Here is an 11,408-nt window from a genome sequence, read left to right as displayed (position 1 = left end):
GAGAGCATAAGAGAGGAAAATTGGACTCACTCAGGGAGTTCTCACTTAACTTCAGTTCTACAAATAAATTATCATTAAATATGCAAAATGATACAGAAAAGAGTACAGGTCTTAAATATTGAAAAGGGAAGAGCATCTGACCAGAGGATTGAAAGAAGGGTAATACAACTGCAGTAAAGAAAGGGGAGAATGAACAAGGTCAGTTTGTGTAGGATACACAGGGGTCAGACCATGCAAGGCCATATGGGCCAAATTAAAGAAGTTACACTTCAAGAACCAGGGAAGTCATTACTGTATTTGAAGTATGGTGTGATGTAATTAAATTTGTATTTCAGAACTATCCTTCTGGCTGTGATGTGGAAAGCAGAGTAGAGGTAAAGAGGGGATCTAGAGACACCAATTAATTAGCAATTCAAGCAAGAGGTAATGAAGGCTTAGAGAAGGATAAGCTGGTAGAGATGGATCAGTAGATAGATTCAAGAGACTTCATGGTTAAAACTGTTAGGATTTATTGACTACTTATGAGTAAGCAAGAAGAAAGACTGAGATAGCTCCCAACTTCCTAGTTTATATCGCTAGTTGGATGGCTGATCCATTCACTGAGAAAAAGAATGCAAATGGGAGATGATGCTTAAGTTTTAAGATTTTATTTTTAAGTAATCTCCACACCCAACATGAGGCTGGAACTTAATATCTCGAGATCAAGAGTTGCATGCTCCATTGACTGAGCCAGCCAGGAGCGCCTTAAGTTTAGTTTTCAGGTATCACTGGGATAGCCAGATGAAGATATCAACGGAGCCACGAAATATATGAGCACAATTAGGAGAATTGGGTTGGATGTACATTTGTGAGTCAACTACACCAAGGTTGTTAGTGAAGCTATGTACATGTCAGAGATCATCCTAGAGAGAGATTATAGTGAGAAGAGGGCCTCAGGACAAGCCCTGAATTAATCTTGGAAATTGGGATAGTATACTCAGGAATCTGTAGTGTTTTTTTTTCTTTTTTTAAGAGACAAAACAATTTTGTAATATTTAGGGTTTGTGGGCCACCTAGGTCTCTGTTGCATAGTCTTTAAAAAACAGCCCTTTAAAAATCTGAAAACAGGGCGCCTGGGTGGCTCAGTTGGTTAAGCGAGTGCCTTCGGCTCAGGTCATGATCCTGGAGTCCCGGGATCGAGTCCCGCATCGGGCTCCCTGCTCAGCAGGGAGTCTGCTTCTCCCTCTGACCCTCCCCCCTCTCATGCTCTATCTCATTCTCTCTCTCAAATAAATAAAATCTTAAAAAAAAAAAAATCTGAAAACATTCTTAGTTTGCAGGCAGTACAAAAATAGCCACTTGCTAGACACGGGCTGTCGTATGTATCAACTTTTTCTTGACATATATCAACTTTTTCTCAATTTAGCTCTGAAAAGGAAGAAATTGGGTAGTAACTTAAGGATTTGGGGTGGGTGGAAATTTTTTTCTTTTAAAACTGAAGAGAGATCAAAACAAAGAAATCAAAAATACCAGAGAAGAACTAGGATAAAATCCTTAAGGCTAGAAGAATGGGGATTCAGATTGAACAATTTGCCTCTAAGAAGAGCAATTCCTCCATTTTAACTAAAATAAAAGGGAGAAATTAAAGAGGAAGGTCTGCATACATCCGAGGTGAAGAAATATCCTCAGTGTAGTCTTAAAGGAGACAACCCAAAAACCAGTAGCTTAGGTGGGGCTTGCTTCTCCATCAAATTAAGATGATATAGATTATTAGTTGCTTACTAATAATCTTACTTTTTAGCCCTGAAGATAATCCAAAAAAAAAAACCCAATTAATCTAATTTTAAAAATAAAGCTACTTGATACAAAGAAATATATATGACTCATGAATTAAGAAAAAATGATGACTAGTGTTTTTTGGAACTAGTTTTGGAAGATCAAATGGGGAGCTAGGGAGAAACATCCTACAACAGAAAAATTAGAAGTGAGAATCCTAAGTAGAGAAAAATATGAGGGGAAAAAGGAATAGATGGAGAACAAGTATTGATTCAATACAGTAATTTCTTGAGCTAAAGAAAAACAGTGAGTGTTCAGATAGAAAAGGCTTACTGATTAAAGGCAGGATTTTAAAAAAGACAAATGGAAATATATAAAAAATAAAACTCTACTGGGTGCTCTATTACTTAGTAGTTCTTTTCTTTAAGTTTAGTTTCCAGGTTGGATCCAATTTTATTTTCCTTTAAGTAATGATGGCTTTAAACTCTAGGCAGTTACAGAAAATATATGTTAAAAATATACAGTGGATTTTTCTCCGATAGTGAACACCATCATAAGGACAGAAAATTCCAACTTGTTCCATCTGGCTACATGAACTGCAAAAATCATTTCTAAGGAAGTTGATGGAGACAGTTTTGTGAAGCCATATCAGATTCCTAATATCAAAATATTCAACCCACTCAAACTGCAGTATGGGAAGGGTGGACTTTCTTTCAATTTATATATTATTTGCTTCCTTCCAATTAAGAATCACTATATTTGAGGCTGTAGTGTTTTATACCTTTTTGTACAGAGCTGAAAAATGACCACCAAGATGCCAGAAAATATGGGTTTCTACAAGGCCTGCAAAACTCAAAATGGTTTGCAACAATTAAATACCTTTCGGCGGTTCCACCACATTATTTAGGTATTTTATGAGCTCAGGATCCGTTGTTACAAGCAAGGTGAGTCCATATTTCTGCACTCTATTAAAGGTTTCAGATGGATATATGCCACGCTGATATAAAATGCTGTTGATGCCAAATGCTGGAAACAAAAGGAATGTTAAAGAAAAGTCATTATCACTTTGTAACTCTGGAAAATAAAACATATTTAGATGTGGCTACGTTTCATTAATGGTATAAAACCATAAATGCCTTAACGTGTTTGTGGGTGTTTTGCTGAAAGCAGAGTAGGTAAAAAGTGGCATTAAACATTCTTAAAACCTTGCTTCTAATTAAGAGAGAACACGATACCTGCATTTCTGTGGCAAAAAAAGAGAAAAGCGCCAAACGGCATTAATCTACTGTCAAAGTAGTACTACAACTCACTGTAATCCAAGTCCCAATTCAGATTATGTGGTTAGAGGGTGTCAAAATAGGCTTTTGCATCTCAGTTAGCAACTGATTAACTGTTCTCTGCAATGCTCTCAGCAAACCTTTCCCTCTTTTTCCTCCTTTTCTCCTCACAAGTCCTGCCAGATTCTATCAGAAGGCACAACTGTCCTGGTCCGGAATGGCGTTTCCTAAATCTAGTCCATCACCGCCAATACCAGAATCAAAGAGGGGCCGAGGGGTTGTTAAAAATATACGTGGCCCCCACCCCGGCCCTACGCCCTCTTAAGTCGCGGAGGCTGGGGGCGGGCGGAAAGGGCCTGGCTCTGTAGTTGAAAGCAACGCTGCAGGTGGAGGGGCTACATCGCGCCGCAGGCCTCAGCAGCACCTAGGCCTCAAGCTCCACCATTAGCAAGGAGCCCGGAGGCGGCGTCTGCATCCGCTTCTTCCTAGATTCTCCCGCCGGGCAGGAGGCTGGGGCAGAGAGAGCTTAATTCTCGGCCTCGCGGCCTCGCGGCCTCCCCTCCGCCCCCTACCGCTTCCCCCGCCTCCGTGGCTGAGCCACGGGCCTACCGGGCGGCCTGGCCTCAGTTCACCCCGCCCTCCGGCCTGCGCGAGGAGGACTTACAGAAGAACTCGGCCACGGTTTCGGCGCTCCCGCGCAGGGTGATGCCTTGCTCCCGGGAGAGCTGCAGCGCCATGGCCAGTCCTACAGACGAAGGAGTGCGCTTCCCCCCGGCAGAGAGCGACGGCGGAGACGCCCACAGCAGTTCCCCGCCACTCGTTTCAAAAGTAACGGCGCAGCACGCCCTCGGGCCTCGGCGCAGGCGCGATGAGCCTCTAGGCCCCGCCCCGTGGGGCGGGGCCTGCAGGTCCTCTGGGCGCTTTTCGGAGCTGGCCTGTCCGCAGGCGCAGGGGGTAGGCGTGGTCGCCCAGTTCTGGGTGGTCAAGCTCCGCAGGGTCCCGGCTGGGCGTGTGTAGTTGTGGTCTACTAGACCGGCCTGAGGGAAGAAGACGCCAAAACCTGGTTTGGGTTTTTTTTTTAAAGATTTTATTTATTGGGGCGCCTGGGTGGCTCAGTCGTTGGGCGTCTGCCTTCAGCTCAGGTCGTGGTCCCAGGGTCTTGGGATCGAGCCCCGCATCGGGCTCCCTGCTCCGCGGGGGGCCTGCTTCTCCCTGTCCCACTCCCCCTGCTTGTGTTTCCTCTCTCATTGTCTCTCTCTGTCAAATAAATGGATAAAAACCTTAAAAAAAAAAAAAGAATTTATTTATTTGAGAGAGAGAGAATGAGAGAGAGCACATGAGAGGGGGGAGGGTCAGTTTCAGATATTTTAAATACTTAAATATTTACGTGGAATTACTTTAAAAGAAAATTTTGTTGCACACCATATTCAAAATGCTAAAAATTGTACACCTTGAGGTGTTGAAAACATGATCTTATGAAAATATCAGCCATTTTCACAGATCTGAAAAAAAGCTACTGAATTGTACTATATGCCTACTTAAGTTTTTGTTAGCTAAGCAAATAGATTTATTTTGAGATATGCAAATATGAATAATTGCCACTGCATTAATTCTACCACATTGTTAGGAATCATGACCTTGCATTGCAGACTCTAAAACGGATCTGAATTTGAAACCCTGAGAACACTAGCGATAGAAGGGCAATGAGAAACATCATTATAAGGGCTCCTACAGCTTCTTTTAGGAGGAAAGAATCTGATACACATATGAACCCTGTTTATAAACAATACAAAAAGAAAAGGTCATTACTGCATCAGAATTACCATCATAAAAAATATTATAAATAATATTAAAGTCACACTGAGTCAATAACCACAGGGTTTTATTATCTTCAACACTACTGACAGCTTAATAAAATATGCTTAACAAATCATTTGTTTGAAAACTGAAAACGATATTCCTATGTAATTACAGAAACAGTGTTTTTAAAAAGTGGATGGCAATATTTATTTTATATCCATCATCTGATTTTAATACAAATATCTTGCCAATAAAAATGTTACAGCTTTTAGAGATAAGAAAAAAATATGAAAGAAAGAAAAGAGAAAAGAAAAAAGTCTCAAACACAGGACCCAGAATGTCAACTAATTCAGCACAGTTTTGCAGTGTCAAGTAAAAAGTCTCTCATAGAAAGTTACATGGAAGTGTAAAACTTCGGTTTCTGGACTTTGATCCAAGCGGTCAAACTGGTCCTCATTAGTAACTCCTATTTCCATTATATGTCAAATATTCTCAAGCTTTTGCCTAGTACAAAACAAAGCAATAAGAAGTCAATCACGTTACCCCTACAATACTAAATGATCTAAAACATAACCCACAATGGCAGAAATGATTAGTAACTAATGAAAGGTAACATTATTTTAATATGCTGTCAAGAATAACAACAGCTGTTAAAGTGGCATTAGCACCCGGAAGCCTTCATTTGCAAATGCATGAAGATTAGAGCCCTTAATTAACACAGTAGTATCTCAGGCGGGTAGAACTGCAAAGTTGTCTAGAATGGTGAGGGTGGGAGTTTCCATATGTTGTAGTTTACTAGTCTCCAGTTAATTTTTATGCCAATAGATTATGTTCTGAATTGTTCAACTGACACTCAAATTCACATAAACAGGCTGTGATTACTAAAAAGCATCTATGCTCCAAGCTTGTAGCTTTGAACTAGGTGCTTAGCTCTGTATTTGAAGATAGTTATAGGAAACAATGTAATATAGCAGCCGAACTGCTTTCAAGGTCAACCAAAATTCACGGGTATTTAAATGAGAATTTAGGGATGCCAGAAACCTTCATTCTGTTCAGTGACTACTACTGAGTACAGATCATTCAGTTTGGGAATAGGATAAAAAAGCATGCATGAATGTCATGCATGGAAGTAGTTCCATCAACATGCCTGTTTACCGGCACAGATGGCCAATCTAAGTGAATCCAAATTTATTTTAAATTTAAAAACATGTTAAATGTTTCTACAGAACTGTCTCATGGGGTCCTGAATCACACACAGTACTCATTTTACACTTACAGAGTGTAACAAACAGGATAAAAGCAGAGTAACAGCTTCTAGTTAAAAGAAAAAAAAAAAAATCCTAGCTATAAAGTTAAAATGTCTGCAATAAGTTTTTACCACAACCATATGAATCACACTGGGTTTAGAAGTTTGGAATTTTTATAATCAACTACTGTCTAATCTCTCAATCTTAAATCTCTAGTTAATGCCACCAAATATAAGCCCAAACAGGAACCTCTGACTACACACAAGCTCTTAGATCGTATTCTTTAAACTGACAACTTTCAGCACTTTATACTTAATGAGGGCCTGTACTACTCTTAAATATTTTACACTTTCGTTTTCCAAGTTTTACTCAACATAAACTCTTAGAAATATATAAGAATATATATACACATACATGTCATAGAAAGTGGTCAGCCTATTGTCAACATCAACTATAATATAAAAACCGTAACTAAAAAAGTCTTTATATAGAGTTTCAGATGATCTGAATTTTACACAGAAAAGTGTAACTTTGAGAAATGAGGACTGTAATCCTGTGCTACTTGGGAGAAAAGGTAATGTGAAAAGAAAATTAAATGTAACCCCTTCCATTTAACTTCCAATAAAATGTTACTTTCAAAGATTTGGCAGGCTCTGAGTGAAGTGTTCTTATGTATGACTACTTAAAAAGATCACCAAACTATCCTAAGTTTCTGTGTTTAAAGGGAGAGAAGGAAAAAAAGAAGAGGACACTGATGTTGATTTGTAAGACAAATCACTTTTTTCTTTCAACTAATAATCTGCCTACAGAACATCTCCAAAGAACAGCCTGACACACTGAAAAAAATCAGCCCAGCTCTCCTGCCCGCTCCCCATTCAATGGGGGCAGAAAAGTGGAAGTGTGCAAGGGTGAAAGGAAACTAGGGACAGATGGCCTCGGAGTAGCAGGTGACCTTTGAAAACTGGGGGCCCACAACAATCAATAATTCCAGATCTAGATGGCCTTCGTGCCTCACCCCGAACTCGCAGGAAACTGTCCTTTGAAAAGAAACCACTTTTCTTTTCAGGGTTTATCCTCTGGTTGCTCCAGATTCAGATTTTGAAGGAAGACAGCCAAAGCGGGGAAAGAGGACTTTAAAAGGAGGGCGGAGTAATTAAACAGAAGAGATAAGATTTGCCCTAAGCTATCGCCTCGGTCCAAAACCCCCGAAAGGGATGAAATCGACACAAACTCGTTTAGGAGAAACTGCCTTAAAAAGAGCCCCTTCTAAAATCCCAAAGGAATACACCGTAAGAGAATAAAGGAAGACAAAAATATCAGACAGTCCATTTTCAATGAAGCATCCCTCTGCCCCCCCGCCCCCGCTGGGCGCCCCCAGCCAGCACCCAGCCCCGCGCCCCCAAGGTAAAGTGGCAAGTGGGGGGATGCTGAAGGGACTACCTTGTTTTGTCTCCAAAGGGCAACACAGCAAACATAGGAAGGTCGAAGTGCAGACCACGCGGCCTCCGCAGACTCTGGACTCCGGGAGGCGCCGGGGGGCGACGACGTGCCCAGGGGAGGCGGTGACTCCAAGCCTGCTCCCTTACCGACCCCGCCACCGGGCCGCCGCCCGCCGCAGCCCGCTCGCTCCGCGCTGCGCCGCCCCCTGGCGGGGAGCGCCCGGCAGAGCGGAGGCCGAACGCCGGCGGGGGGGAGCCCAGCGCCGAGCCTCGGCCGGCCGCTCCACCATCACCGCCCTGAGTGCGCTTTCCTGGCGGCCAAGGCAGCCAGCGCCGGCTGCCCGACGGCCGCTGCCTGGAGGCGGCGGCGGCGGCGGCGGCGGGTCCGGGACTCTTCTCCAAAGAGGCGCGTCCTGGAGTCAGTCGGAGTCCGCGTGTAGAAGCCTTTGCCCGCGCAGCGGCTTCTCACCAACTCCTCAGGCTTCAGGGCATCCGCCCGCCTCCACTCTCTGCTCCGGCCCCTCCTTCCTCGGCTTCAACCTCAATTCCTCCCCAACTCTACGGGAGCCTTTCCCACGCGCGCCCCAACTGCCCCCCGGGCAGCCACCTCCCAAAGGACAGGCACCCTCCTCCCCGCCCTCGGCAGCGGCCGCCCGGCGCTTGGCTCTCGACCGGGAAGAGCTGGCCTCTGGGGTCGGCTGGGGCTGCGCGGGACCCGTCAGCGCCCCGCTGTCGGCTCCCGCCGCGCCTCCCCAGCGCCCTTTGTGTGCGCGCCGCGAACCCCTCTGCGGAGCCCTTTCAGCGGCGCCGCCTTGGGAGCAAGAGAGAGTGAAAGGAAGCGCCGGGCCAAGCAAGGGACTGGAAAGGGGCAAAAGGCGACAGCGCTTACTCTGGGAAGACTCCGGCATGTTGCTGCCTTTGGGCTCCTCGTGGTCTCGCCCCTACCCCGACTTCCCCGCCCGCCAAGGGCCAGGGCGAGGGGGGACGGGGGAGGAGCGGAGCTGCTGGGACCGAGTTGGAAATGGTGCTTCCGGAGCCGCAGGGAAGGGGCTCAAAACTGTTTTGGTTTCGCTGAGGAGATTTAGGGGGACTAGGAGGCTAAAGAAGGGCTGGGGGAAGGCCCGTGAGCGCGGATGTATGTAAATAATCTTGCTCTCAGGGAATACCGGGGCAGCCGGGCTGTGTGTGTGTGTGTGGGGGGGGGGTCCACATGTACATTTTTGCATTGAACTTTTTGAGCAAGTTGGATCGAATCCCACGCTTGGGCTTTTCGACTGTACTAGCCATAAAGTCGAGGTGTCTACACCCTAACAGGACCAAAGACCTACTTCAAAAGCAAAGGGCCTGGGAACCGAGGTCGTTTAATGGTAAAGGAAGAGGAAAATTCAGTAAGGGAGAGAGATGAGCCCCCAGGTCACTCTCAGCGCCCCGGGTGGGTCTTCCAGGGGTCCTCTTCTTACCTGGTGGCTTTCCTAACAAAGTAAGAGCAGGTAAAGTCCCAGTGATCATCCAGCCACGCTTCCACGGAATCCTGGTCCCGCTGCAGCTTCGACTCCCCGGAGCCGGGGCTGGCCCGCTCCATGATCCGCGCCCAGCGTCTGTGCAGCTGGTTTGTGCCGTTTTCCACCCCAGCTGGGGTCTCTCCCTCGGAGGAGCCGGCCTCTGCCCCGAGACCCTCCCCCTCCGCCTTGCGCCGGTCCGGCTGGCTTTTGGCGAAGCTGCTCCGGCGCCCGGCCAGCCGCTCGCCACGCCCCACCTCTCCTGGTGATCACCGCTCCCAGGTGCGGCGGGTGGGGCAGGCGCAGCAGCCGCGCGGCCTCGCCGGGGTCGGGCGGAGGCTGGGTCTCGCCGTCTGTCGGGTCCCCAGATTCCAAGGCGGCGGCGGAGGCAACTGGCGAGCTCTCCGGCCGCTAAGTGGCCGCCGCTGGAAGGAGGCCGCTCGGCCGCTGGGGTGCGCTGTGGGCTGAGCGGGTTCCGGGGGAGCGCGCAGAGGTGACTGGGGGTGTGTTCGCAGAGTGCCCCACAGTACGAAAGGGAGAGTCGCGATGTGTGCGCCCATCCCAAGTCCTGAAAGCTGGAGTTAGGGGAACCTTCCACCAAAAGTAAGAGGTGCGGCTACCCTGGCGACTTTTCTCAGGTCTGAGTGAACAGTGACCGCCCGGCCTCGCTTTCCTCCCCAGGGCTTGGGTCTGGAAGGTGCAGGGATCGACCTTCCTCCGAGCCCAGGCAGCCCGGGGGGGTGTGCCACGGATTTGCGGCTCCTGGTGGGTAACTTCCAACAAAGGCATTTCCGTAATTACTATGTTGTTAATAACCACAAATAATTATAAAGTAGGCGTCTTTGCATCAAACATTCCCTTTTTATGACTGCAACAAGATTTTCTGGGAAAAGGAAAAGGTAAAACTGAAGTAATCATCATGGTTTGTGTATGAAGTCAGAAGACAAGGGAACCTCTGTACAATTAGGTTAGAGAGCATAGACGCTACCCGGGGATAGTACAGAGCAGACTGGTTAGCCCAAGTTTTATTAGTCATTTATATTTAAATGGAATTAACACACACCCCACAAAAAAGTATCCGTTTCAAAGGGCTCAGCTTTCCTACTCTATTTTGTCCTATCCCAATCATGCTTTCCAAAAAGGAATTGGTGTCTTCCTTTTGCTTTGTTCTCATCTCCATCTCCTTGTCCCGCAATTTGCAGTTTTAATAACGGTATTTTGCAATGACCTAATTTGGGGGCAGAATGAAATATGGAGTTGTATGTTTCACAACGTGTGAACGACACCATTAGCAGTGATATACCCATAGTGATTTAGCTGACATACTTTTAACAAAGTCCTTTCAAACTATTCTTGGCAAGAATGTTAGACATTACTCATAGAATGAGTATTACTACATAGAAATGCATAATTAAATTGATAATATAAGAACTTTAAAAAATGTCTTCCAATCCGCCAATGCAATGGTTTATCCTTCCTGCATTAAATAATTGTCCTTCTACAATTATAGTTTTTCTGAAACTTTACTGATGTATGCAAGTAACCACAAACCAACAAAAAGTAAGCAAAGCAGTAGAATGTGAAATAATGTGCAATAAATTATATCGGATTTTAAAATGCGAGTTCTGTGATCCTGATGTGTGATTACAGTGCTCGTGAACTCGAGACTTTGTCCTCAGTGCTCAGTTTTTCCCTGTGGAAATCCATGCCTTTCTCCTAACAGAGGGTCAGTTATAATTTAAAACTATACTTTCCTACAAAAAATGAAGTGAATTTTTGGCTTGAATTGTTTGCTTCAGCTGGCTGCCTTGATTAAATAAACAAGCACTATCTAACTGTCCATTTTTCTCTTAACCTGAAAGGGTTAAATTATCAGAAACCAGAGAGTTTTCTGAAAAGTTACTGCAAGAAAAACAATCCGTGGATTCTGCCATTGGCGAGTCTGAATTCTGTGTGGTATACATGGCAGATTGGGGGTTCTTGTGAAGGCTGGTTACTTGAAGTGAGCATATCACAGTGGTTTGGGGGATGAGTTATTTCAAACTGTTCTAGTCTCCAGAGATCTCAGATAAAATTTGTAACAAATCTCTGTAACTTTAAAGTTCTTAAAGGTGACCTCACCCTGACCTCTTGTTTCCCAGCTCCATTTTATTTTTTATCCCTATCTGATAGATTTTTTAATGTTTTAACTTACTGGTATGGATTGCCCTAAGCATCTCCAATCTTGTTTTAGAATGAGTTGAAGATTGAGTAAATAATAAACATTATCAGGAAATAACTTTAAAAATGCTGTTCATGCTATTTACAACAAACAAATGCACAATGGAGGCCTAACAGAAAGGCCTCCAATTCCCGTCGTAGTAGAATAAAACCCAAACTCTCTAATGTGGC

At 45.1% G+C, this 11,408-nt stretch overlaps 1 long non-coding RNA gene across 2 annotated transcripts; it reads right to left on the bottom strand.

Moving 5' to 3' along the window:
• Positions 1-1,733: 1,733 nt before the first annotated feature.
• On the bottom strand, positions 1,734-9,443 carry LOC135363250 (uncharacterized). Of its 2 annotated transcripts, none has more exons than XR_010408904.1 (3): positions 8,979-9,443; positions 3,697-4,069; positions 1,734-2,781 (listed from the first exon to the last, which is right to left on the bottom strand). It is a non-coding gene; the product is annotated as an uncharacterized LOC135363250 (long non-coding RNA). The 2 variants fall into 2 exon arrangements; XR_010408903.1 differs by having other exon boundaries at positions 1,735-2,781; positions 7,520-9,443.
• Positions 9,444-11,408: the final 1,965 nt, after the last annotated feature.

This window comes from Mirounga angustirostris, unplaced genomic scaffold (assembly GCF_029215605.1).
Source record: "Mirounga angustirostris isolate CCGP_5_RB_7025 unplaced genomic scaffold, mMirAng1.0.hap1 SCAF_81, whole genome shotgun sequence".
NCBI lineage: Eukaryota > Metazoa > Chordata > Mammalia > Carnivora > Phocidae > Mirounga > Mirounga angustirostris.
This window is presented reverse-complemented; position numbering and strand designations above follow the sequence as displayed.